The sequence below is a fragment of the Marmota marmota genome, unplaced genomic scaffold (genome assembly GCF_001458135.2).
Source record: "Marmota marmota marmota unplaced genomic scaffold, marMar, whole genome shotgun sequence".
Classification (NCBI taxonomy): Eukaryota; Metazoa; Chordata; class Mammalia; order Rodentia; family Sciuridae; genus Marmota; species Marmota marmota.
Window position 1 is genome coordinate 17,277,921 of NW_026000068.1, and position 11,880 is coordinate 17,289,800.

Genomic DNA, 11,880 nt, shown 5'->3' on the forward strand with positions numbered 1-11,880 from the left:
TTGGGTGTAGTGTGATAAGATCTGTGATGGAAAGGACTATGAGAATTCAGAGGAAAAGGAAATGAGTGGCTAGAAATTGAGAAAGAGCAGAAAGGGAAGGGTATTGCTGGCAGAAAGCACAGCCTGAGCAAAGAAGGCTTGACTGGAAAGGGAGAGAGATCCTTAAGAGAGCTGCCAGGAAGCTTTTGAGACAGTTGCTTGGTAACCATCTAGCACAGTTGGTGGCTGTAGATGAATCATTGGAATACTTTGGCTGCCCAATCCCTTTTCCCCACACCCACAAGGTTGAGCATTTTGAGTGGAATCTAATTCGAAGTCAGCAGACATCAGTGGTGGAGAAACGCTGCTTCTTAAGGAACATCTTTTCTTAAGCCATGGGGTAAGTTCATGCCTCCTATCCAGATGACCTCCAGACTCCCCATCCATGCTCAAGCCGCTTGATTGACGTGGATGAAACTCGTCTTTGCAAACGTTGTTTTCTAAGTAATACTTAGCTCTTAAAGAAACAATAAAACTTAAAAATGAGGAGGAAAAGGCCGAGGGGAAGGAACAAACATATTCACATATTAAAAAGAAAGAAAGAAAAGCGAACGTTTTCAAAAGATGGCACTTTCGGCATTGACAGGCAGTGGAGGAAAAAAAAATTCATCAAGATTCCATGTGTTTTCTGATGATACATTTTCTCCCTCTGTGAATAAATTGATAAAATATCGAGAGCTGTTCTGGAGATAACCAGCACAAAAGAACTTACAGTAGGTGTTGTACTTTGCAGCAGTGACTGTGTCTGACTCTAGCCAAAACAGTCTCCTACTCGCCCCACAGAGAGGGGTGGAGATTCTGGCTGTGACTCACAAAGGGGTGGCCAGAAGAAGTGGGTAGACCAAAACGGGCATCTCGGGCTGGAGGGTGCCTGGTGCGCCCTTGCAAGCCTGGGGACTTGCGGGGGCGATCTTCTCCCATCTGCCTCCATTTGCTTTTCACTTACCTCCGCCTCTTTCTCTCTCCACCCCCACATGCACATGCACACATTGGAGAGAGGAGGCTATTTCCAGCTTGCTCACAAAGACAGAAATCACACTCAGGCACAAAAAAGCTAGAAGAGGATACTGCTGAGAGAGCGGATCACATTTTTTTTTTTTTTAAATAAGTGAGTTTAGAGGAGGACCCTTTAGAAGAAAAGAGAACCTATAGGCGACATTTGGTTCTTCCCTTTTGATTGGCTTGTTTTGCTTTAAGTGGTTAAAAAGTTCCTGAATTTTGGTCATTAGCAGCGTCTGTGACAAGTTCTGAAAGAATGACAGAGAGCCTCCATCAAATAGTACTCCTTCCCTATCATCCACTTGAGTGTTTAATGTGTATTTCCCTAACTTCCTAGAAGAAATGACATTATCCAGCTAATGCCTGGTGTGCTAGCCCTGTGCTACTCTTTTTGATTCATACATTGGTGAGGAAATGAGTCACATATGATTGAGGGGTTGATACCACCTACTCATGCAAAGTGTATGTGTGACCCAGGAGAGATGAAGCAAATTGCCATGGGATGGGGACCCTTCCTTCTTCCACTTGACATTGGTATTGTAGGCTAGAATCACCAATCTTGATCCTTGAGGTTTTGTTTCTGTAGCCAGCTCTGCAGAGAAGCAAAATATGTATATGTTTGTATGTATGTGCGTGCACATGAACTGGAACTATGGATCATTGTGAATGTCAAACCATTATATCTATGTAATCTTTATTGACTTTGTAGAAGAGACTGTTTGAATGCCAAATCAGACTGCCAGGCACAAATTATAGTAATAAAAATAATGATTATTTATTATTTGTTTTGTGCTTGGCAGTGTATCCTTTCAATGTCCCATAAATAGATATTTATAATCTCCACAATAATAATCTCAAGGAGGTTAAATGAGTAAAGGCAACCTCAGGTCCACTTATCTCTGGTGCTATTTTGTAGCCTTCCCTATTGAATTTTGGAATTGTGCTGTGAAAGTCACCATCGTTTAAAAATATCCCTATGGAAGTAAAACAGTGAGATAGAATATTTTATTCATAATGTATGACAAAGCCAGAAATTTAAAATGTTTCAATATCTGTACTACTCACTTAAGCACATAATTTTGTATTTTCACAAATTATTCTATTTCTTGAGGAAGACCAATCCTTGAGGGCATTCTAGTTTCTTGGCTTTTAAAAAAAATTCTTTCCATCTTCATATGGACCTTGTGTAAGATAAGAAAGCCAACTGTGGCAAAAACAAGGGGCAGATAAGACATTAACATGTGTGTGCTCAGCATGGGTTCCTATGGGTTCTTATTTTCCATAAGGATCGGATTTTAAAGTCAGGACATATGATTATTCCTTAGTCTTTCCCCAGCATGGAGATGCTTCTCTAATATAATCCCTCATTTCCTCACCATGTGGAATTTGGAAGGATTGATCTCATAGCAGCACTAGGTTGGGCCCTGATTATCTTAAATTTGTCAGTGAATTTTATATCCTTGGCTACAGTTATTGATTCAGCAACATCACATGACCCAAACAAACCAAATTAAGACATATGGGCTTTGGTTTGAGCTATAAGAAAAATCAATTTCCTCTTTCCATAGTTTCGAGAGCCTTTAAAGGCCACAGAAGGAAGGATATTCATGAGAAGTCATCCAGCACTGACAATGCAGAGCTATGACATGGGGAGAAAGCCCTGTGTCCCAGGAACATTGAGTCCCAAGTCATCCCTAGCCCAAGATTGGGAACCAATGATTCTATTATTGCTCAGGCCAGTTCAAATTCATTTTTCTGTTCCTCACAATGTGAGGGCTTACTTGATTCTCTAGGGAAGACAAAAAAAAGTTTCACAGAGATATCTATCTTTAGAGATAGTAAAAAATCTCACAGACTCTCATAGTCAGGCCAATAAAACCAGTTTAGTTTTCTTTATCATTGAAACATATTGCTGTTTATTGAATTGGGCCTTCCATGAAGTAAGTGGTATTCACTTATGTGTCAGATTATGAAAAATATACTTTTTTTTTTGCAAGACTGTGAATTGAACCCAGGGTTTCTCTACTACTGAGCTACATCCCCAGTTCTTTTTATTTTAGTTTTGAGACAGTTTTCCTAAATTGCTGAGGGCCTCCTTAAATTGCCAAGCTGGCCTTGATCTTATGATCTTCCTGACTTAGCCCTCCTAGTGGGATTGCAGGTATGTACCATCATGCCCAGCTGAAAAATATTATACTTCTTTAAACTCTCTAATAACACCTTGTATAGTGAGATGCTCAAAATGTGTAAGGCAAATGGGAACTGAGTTCATCTCAGGAAATAGCGCAGATTCTTGTGTAGTTGCTCTAGGACATTTGTTCACTTAGAGTATGTCAGGGAAGACCCCAGACACTATTCAAAATTCTCTCTTTTTTCCAAGTACATGTATTTGATACACATAACAAAAATAAATATACCTAAGATATGACTCCAAAATATTATCTAACTTTGTCCTCAACAAATCACTTTAAGGAAGAAGCCAGTGTTCTAATTTCTATGTGTGAGGCCATTGAGATGTAGGGAAATTTAGTTCTTTCTTCAACATTATAAAGATTGTAACTGAAGCCAATATAAATAGGCAAGTCTATCAAACACGAGCTACATGAAAGACGAGATCAATACATTTTTTAAAAAATTGATTGAAAACCATGTTGGGTGGCAATTTAATAAAAGTTTTTAATATGGTGACAAGTTGCCATCACTCAAGAATCAGGAAGCCTGTTTAAGAACAAGACATTTGGACATCTCAGCTCACTCCCTACATTTTAATGATACTTCCTCTTTAGAATATTGGATATCTCTAAGTGACAGAGTGCTTGAGGGGCACAGAAAATCATGCTACTCAACAGTTGCTCATGGCTGAAAACTGGTAATTTCCTATGAAACAAGGAGGTTATACAATTAAATATGGCAGAAAATAGTTAATGGCATTAGTGTCACGTGTTATAATTATGTACTGGAAAAAAAAACTAAAAAAAAAAAGAATTCATTTCACCATTAACACATTAGCGTGCGTGCGCGCGCGCGCACACACACACACACACACACACACACAAAATCAAACTGAATTTTTTCTCCACCAGAAATGCTATAGATGAAATGAGAAGAGGAATACACCCTTGAGGCTTCTAAGACTAAATCTTTTTGCATCTGGGACTTTTACAATCTTTTGAGTAAGATGGAGCAACAATAGGAGAAGAGCTAGGCTCTGCTCCTGCCTTGTAGAGCCTCAACCTCAGTGCAGCTTCTTCTCATATTTTCTTTACTGATAGAGTGGGGAAAAAAAGGAGCTGGCATTTATTGAGAGCTTTTATTATACCAGTCTCCTTCAGATGATGGAGTTAATCACTTCAACATCTCTTTCAGATAGATTTCCATTTTGCAGAGACAAGCATTTGGAAATTTGAAGTGTTTTGCCAAAATTAATTCAACTTTTTTGTAAATCTAAGTCTCCCAATTCCCCAATCCAGAGCAGAGTCCACTAAACAACATGTTTACAAGTCTCCTATTTATCAAAAGCAATCTCCATGTACATGTCTAAAACGTTCTCCAAATCTGAACATTCCTGATTTGGGGAGATTTCCAATTCGTTTGTTTTTTAATTAAAGGAATTTGTGCTCTGTAGCTTTCTTTGAACTCTTCTGCTAGACTAAGATTTATCCTTTTTGTTCCCTGGTGTTGCATAAACTTTATGGCCTGATTATTGAGTGGGAATGCACATTTGTGGATGGTGGGCAGCAAGCGAAAGGAAAGCATTTTGAGGTAGTGAGGCACCAGACAGATGTGGATGTCATTACCTGGTCTTATTTGTTCTCATTGTGTGATCTCGAGAAGTTATCTAACCACATTGAATCCCCATTTTTTTTTCTTATCTGTAATGTGGGGATAATGACCCTTCATGATATTATTCTAATAATTGAGTAGTATATGTAAAGCATCTTGAATAGCTTTCTTTCAATCCTCCATTCTCACCTTCCTTCTGTGGTTAAGTTTGGTAAAAGAATAGGAATTAAATAGTCACTACACAAATACCCTAATCATCTAATTTGCTCCAGCCAGTGTACTCTGTATCCTAGTGGAGGATATTCTGCCATTGTATAATGTTTTCCACATTTTATTACCTTCAATTTCTTCATCGTCTTTGACTGTGCATCATAACAATTAATGAAGTTTTTAAAAACATACATGCCTAGATTTGAACTTTGATCTTGGCTCACTGACATCCTGGGTCAGAAGATTACGGATCAGAGAAAAAAGTCCAGATACGTGTACTCTTTAAAGATTCTGCAGGGAATTCTGCTGAACATACAAGGTTAATTAAAGGAATTTGTGCTCTGTAGCTTTCTTTGAACTCTTCTGAAGAGTTCAAATTACAGAATTACCAAAGTCTGGGTCATGTGCTCTAAGATGGTAACCATAAACCACCTTGGGAAACAGATGGGAATGCACTTCCACAAGGTCAACACTGCTGAAATCAACTTCTCTTAAACCTCCATACCTGTGTTTCTTGAAGTTATCATCTCTAAATTACACACACCAGGGATACTTGGTGTTCTTGCTGTAAGTGCTGCTTTCCAGGTCCAAGCTTCGATCAGAATTCTTGTTTATGGAACTCAGTAATCAATATGTAACACATTTCCCAGGTTATACTCACACACACTGAAGTTAGAAAGTAATAGCCAGAGGGACTCCAGAGAAGAGATACCCTGAAGACCAATCAGACAGTAAGACTCAAATCAGCAGGAACTTGGAGACTTAACTGTGTTGAATTCTCCAAGCAAAATGGCTTTTGACTCTGAGAATTGAGCCTGTGCTTATTTCTCTAGTGGATTGACTTTACTGCACACTTGATTTTGAACCAGTCTCCTTTTCTCTCACCCTCCCCTAACTCTAACATACTTGATAGCTTATTAAGGTCATGAATAGAACTAAGCTCACTTCAGACTCAGTTCAGAATAAAAATAAATTTTTGTGGCCTTCCTTAAAACAAAAAAATTGACTTAATTTGTATAGGTTTATTTAGGGTAGAGGCAGAATAACAGGCTTTCTTAGAGTTCCTTAAGTTTTGTATCACTTTGATGAAAATATATAGATTTTGAGTCTATGTTGCATTTGAATGAATCCAGTAAAGAAGGATGGAATATCACTTGTTTTTATAAGTCAGAAGGGAAACTACTTGGCAAAGCATGCAATTCAATGCCCTAGTTTCTGACAGCCTATCTGGGAAAATGTCATACTGCAATGCCAGGGAAATTGCCAATCTCCTACAAAAGAAAGCATTTTTTTTAACTAAGGAAGTTTAGTGTGCACTGGGATGTGAAGACTTGAAAGCACTTGGATGGGCTATAGAAATGCTGGAGCTGTGATTAACCCCCTCCATGTTCACATCAATCAAACACAGTTTTTGTTAAAGTTGTTTTAATTCAGTCTAAGTAATCATGACTTCTGCCGCGATTTAGTCTTGTGGATAGGGCTGGAAAATAAAAATAACACGGTAGTTTTAGAGATATATTTTTTTTCCATTTTGCTTTAAATATATCCTGATTAAATTGAATTAAGTTTCAACTAGTTTAACAGTTCTGGCAAATTCATCAGACCTCTGAAAACGGAGGGATACATAAAATTGCTGATATCTATCTATATCTATCTATATAGATAGATAGATATAGATATAGATATAGATAGATAGATAGATAGATAGATAGATTTAACTTCTGGTCTTTGTGTTCTGTGGTTTATCAGTATAGGTTTTTTGTTGTTGTTTTTGTTTTTAAAAAAAACAACACTTTTCATGGTAGGGGAAAAAACAGGAGAAAAAACAATTACCTTATTATTTCCTCAGTTGATTTAATGTAATTATTCTTTGTGGATTTTTCAGTCACAAACTTGAGTTCGTTTTCATGGAAAGATAAGAAGCAATAAGTTATTTAAGGTCATGGGTCTGATGGAGCCCACATCTGAATTTCAGCCTATATTTTTCTCTTAAGTAGGGAGAGTCAAGAAGCATCTAGAAGGTAGCTGTTTTCCTGGATATTGAAATAATCACCACTGTTTTTTTGTTCTCATTCTGTAACTTGCTAGTTTCTGTTCTCACCATGCAAGGTGGGATGACAAGGTCTAGAATTCTTGTCTCCTGATATGCAGGCTGATATCCATCTCATTATACCCCATTGTCTTCTCTTGCATATTCCCTTGCCTGTTTTCTACTTAGATTCCATGGGCATGAATCACATCTCCTAGGAAATCTTTAAATTTCTCAGGGTAGAGAATAATTTTGTTGCCCCAAAAAGAAATGCTACTAAAATACATACTGAAATACATGGAAAAACTGTCTTGTAATGTAGAAATAAAGATTCAAATTGTTTTGAATAACTTAACACTATGGTGGGTTGTCTTTAAAAAAAAAGGAGAGACAGTATTTGAATTCAAAAAAAATTTACTGAACAGAATAAATTCCATGCTCCTTAACATGCATCCGAGGTTCTCCTTCATCTAACTGTTTTCTACTTTTCTACCTTGTTTCCTGTCACTCAGCCTCTGACACTGAGTATTCTAACAACTCTCAAGTCTTCTCTTCTACATTTACCATCCTGGAGGTGAATAAAGAAGAGTTAGTTTTTCATAATTTGGAAGTTGGGATGTCCTGCAAGAACTAGAACCATTGTATAGACTGCAAGATAGGACTTAAGCCACAAAGAAAGAGGTAATCCCTTGGGAGCTGAGTCAAAGGAACACAGCAGCTGCAACAAATGCCATCACACAACATAAGCTAGCTATTCCCTTCTTTTCACCCTTCATTCTTTCAAGTGACTTCCATTGCTCAAGCTAGTTAGATATCAGTTAGCAGAGAACCTGGAATATATAGTTCCTTGTGATCCAAAGCAACATGGGGAGGAGATGTGGGTCTTAATGCAAACTGGAAATGAATTTCACCACTTGTCTTAAGTTTATCTTACCCCAAAATACTCTTAAGCAAGAACTTAACTTCAAGTTGTTTACTTGGGAGGTGAATCTGGAAGGCAAGGGAATAGGCATAGAAAAATGGTACTTGGAAGGTAAGGAAGACATTGCAGGCTGCATTAATGAGAAGGCTACAACCGTGGATGATTGGGACTCAGTCCAGCTAAGGGTCTTTAAGGGATTATATAGAAACTGTCCCAGAGATTCCACCAGAAGAATGAGGAAATTGGGGAATGTATGCACAAACTACCTCTCATCATTTCTTAGGAGCTGCTCTTGGGAGAAGATGGACCATTTCCTGGGTATCACTTGCAGCCTGCTCTGGGCATGAGCTGAACATACTCCTATGATCAGAGAAAGTCCATAGACAATAGAATCACAGGCATAAAGTCAACAGTGCCTGCTACATTCCCAAGACTACATTAGGTACTTTATTTCTATGTTTTTTTCATACTTTATTCATATGACCACCATTGTGTGAATCGTGTCTATTTCTAGTCAAGACTTATTTTTTAGGGAAGAAGTTATTACTTATTCTTCATTTAATCTGCTCTAATCAGTCACAGAAGTTCTTGATACATAGGAGATATTAAAGCAATGCCATTATCAGGCCAAGCTCCTCTATTTTTATAAAAAATAATTGGAAATATTCATTTTCATATATTAAAATTAAAATACCATAACTTCCTGCTATGTAATAAATAGTGTTCCCCTAAAGTTCATACATTGGAGCAGTAACAGGGTCTTTTTGAAGTAATTAGGGTTAAATGAAGTCCTTAGTTCAGTAGGACAATAGTCTCATAAGGAGAGGAGTTTCCTTCAACCCCTCACGTGAAGACAGGAAACAAAGTAGGAAGGAGCCTTTGGAGGAACACAGCAATGCTTGCACTTTAATCTCCAACTTTCAGCCTCTAGAATTATGAGAAAATAAATTTCTCTTGGTAAAGCCACCTAGTTTATGGTATTTTGTTATGGCAGTCCAAATAGACTAATATATCTATCTACCTGTTTTTTATTTAGAAAAATCAAAACTGTTTCCAATCTTAATAAAAAGAAAAATGAGAAATAATTTATAATAAATAATATGAGTTTCATTATGCAAAGGATCAGGCACCAGTATACTAGATGGCATATCAATTTTTAGTACTTGTACCTACTTATAAAAATATATTTAGCCCTAAGAGAAAAAGGAAAAGAATTTTCCTAAATACTATTAATATTTTTTAGCTTTTGTTCATGAAAATATAGGATAATATATATATACTCAATGCATATGCATAGATTCAGTTTGGATGCAATAATAAAAATGCTGAAGTTTTATATTGGCACCTTAAATTACATGAGATTATTGTGACTTTCGACATGTTTTTCCAAAAGTGACAAATCTTAGTAGATTTACAAAAAAGTATTTTATCATTGATTAACATGATGACATTACTGAAACTTATATGTAATAAAATAAATATCTTTCTTCATATATGTATATATATATATATATATATTTATATAAACTCTCTCTCTCTTTCTCTCTCTCTCAAGTTCTTCTTTGAAAATGAAACTGTGCCTTCAATTGTTTCTATGTTAAATGCTCACTGAATGCATCTGCTTGTTATATAAATGGTCCCTGAGTATTGGGTTGGTTTTGAATAGATGAATAAGATATGGATATTATCTAGGAATCTAAAAGCAGAAACTAACCAATGTATTAAAACTCCTCTCCTGAATATAAAGATGATTGATGGATGCTCTGGAAATATGTACTTAAAAATCTGAATAGTCATTAGGATATTTAAAAGTCTTGCAGAAGAAAATATGGGTATGACCTTTTTAGTTCAGGTTTTGATAATGACTTGGAAAAAGATATAGGTTCCATGCTTATCAGATCTGGAAATAGTTGGAGAAATAGTTAATATGATGAGTGATACCCGTTGTAAAACAACACATTAAAACAAATACAATGAAAGTAAAACTCAGGCCACAGAATATGATTGCATCAGGACAAAATAAAACTCACAAACATTAATTCATTCCTATTTTATAAGTAGAGCGACACTGGTTTCACCTCCTTCCATGTAATTTTTCTCGGAGTACTAGAGATTAAACCCAGGGGGACTCTACCCCTGAGCTACATCCCCATTCCTTTAAAAAAAATTTTTTTTGAGACAGGGTCTTGCTAAATTGCTAAGACTGGAGTCATATTTGTGATCCGTCTACTTCAGCCTCCCAAGTTGCTGGGCTTAAAGGCAAGGACCACTGTGCCCAGCTTCCACGTAATCTTTAACTGCAACAGAAATCTAATATTCAAAACAACCAAGGCTCTGGCCTCACTGTAGTAGCCCCATTTTTAAAAAGTATTGGCCAACCTGATAGCTTTTAGAAAAGATGAAGATGTTTTGAAAGGTTTTAAAAAGCTTCCGCTTGAAAAATAATGGACAGATTTGGGGAAGTTCAAAATGAAGAAGAAATTATTAAAAGTAGAATAATTTACATCACAGAAAATTGATTCTCAGAGAGGTTAAATAACTTGTTCAGGTAATAAAATTAATTCTGATTATAGTTTAATTCATCAAACAGTCATTGTCAGGTGAGGGATTATGAACCACTTGAAATGTTCCCAATAATCACATGTATTGGCTATGGTAATATAAATCACCATAAAACAAGCTCCAACTTTTAGTAGTTTAACATGGTTAAAGTTTATTCCCACACACTCAATTGTCAAATCTTTGATCCTGTCAAGTGATGTTTTCGTCGATGTGGTGATTCTAGAAGCTGGATTTCCTTCCTCTGTCTTGTGATTCTTCTACCTCTTAGGGCCTCAGCATACTCCACATTTATTAAAACAGGGAAAAGAGAACGTGTGGAGTACTAGGATTCCTTCTTTAACCTTCCCAGGAAGTGACATTCACATCTTCCATTAGCCAAAAGAGCTCACGTGACCTAACCAGAATGGAGGTGGTTGAGGTATGGCAGGCAAGGAGTTAAACAGACCTAGGAATATAGACTGTAATTGGGCAGTCATTGACTGAAAGAGAATGGATTTTGTTCCCTCATTTTACAATTAAGGATATCAAAGCTTTTAAGTATTTAAGGAAATTTTTTTGTGTGTGTTTTACTGGGCGGGGAGGGAGGGGTCTTGAAGATTGAACACAGGGGCATTCTACCCCTGAGCCAGATCCCCACCCCAGTTTTGTATTTTATTTAGAGACAGGGTCTCACTGAGTTGTTTAGCACTTTGCTTTTGCTGAGGCTGGTTTTGAACTCAGGATGTTCCTGCCTCAGCCTCCCAAGCCTCTGGGATTACAGGTGTATGCCACCACACAGGTTCAAGGAATGTTTTTAAGGACTCATGGCTTTTGAGTGACTGCTCAATTTTTGTTTAGTTTTAAACTCTAGGTGTGGTATTACACTACAAACTATATCTATCAAAACACAGACTACTTTTTGCTCTTTTCCCCCAAATGAGTTCAATCTTCCAGTTTTTACTTTTTTGGGTTGGCCAATGGGATCTCAGCTAGTTATAATTTTCTTAAACCTACAGTTATATTGGATTTGTAAACAAATTCTTCCCTTAGTCCCTTGAGACCTTTCATTAACCATCTTTCTGCTAGAAATAGTAAAACACGCACGCATGCACACTTAACACACACACTTATAAACACAGGCACACATTTACAGTTAGACCCACGAGCCTTTTCACTGACCTTTTCTAACTCACATGGTTTTTCTCCTTTGGGGAATTCAACTCGTGGCTCCACCTCTCTGGTATTTAAATTAGTCTTCATAAAAACCCTGAAGTCACTTATCTTCCATACTTTGCTCAGTCTCCTTAGCAACCTCCTTAGCAACAGACTTCTCTAAAAAGGAATCTCAAAAAAGTTG

At 37.0% G+C, this 11,880-nt stretch overlaps 1 long non-coding RNA gene across 1 annotated transcript; it reads left to right on the top strand.

The window, feature by feature from the left end:
• The first annotated feature begins 233 nt into the window (after window positions 1–233).
• Window positions 234–8,424, top strand: LOC125620011. The gene is made up of 2 exons (XR_007351594.1): window positions 234–379; window positions 8,266–8,424. It is a non-coding gene; the product is annotated as an uncharacterized LOC125620011 (long non-coding RNA).
• Window positions 8,425–11,880: the final 3,456 nt, after the last annotated feature.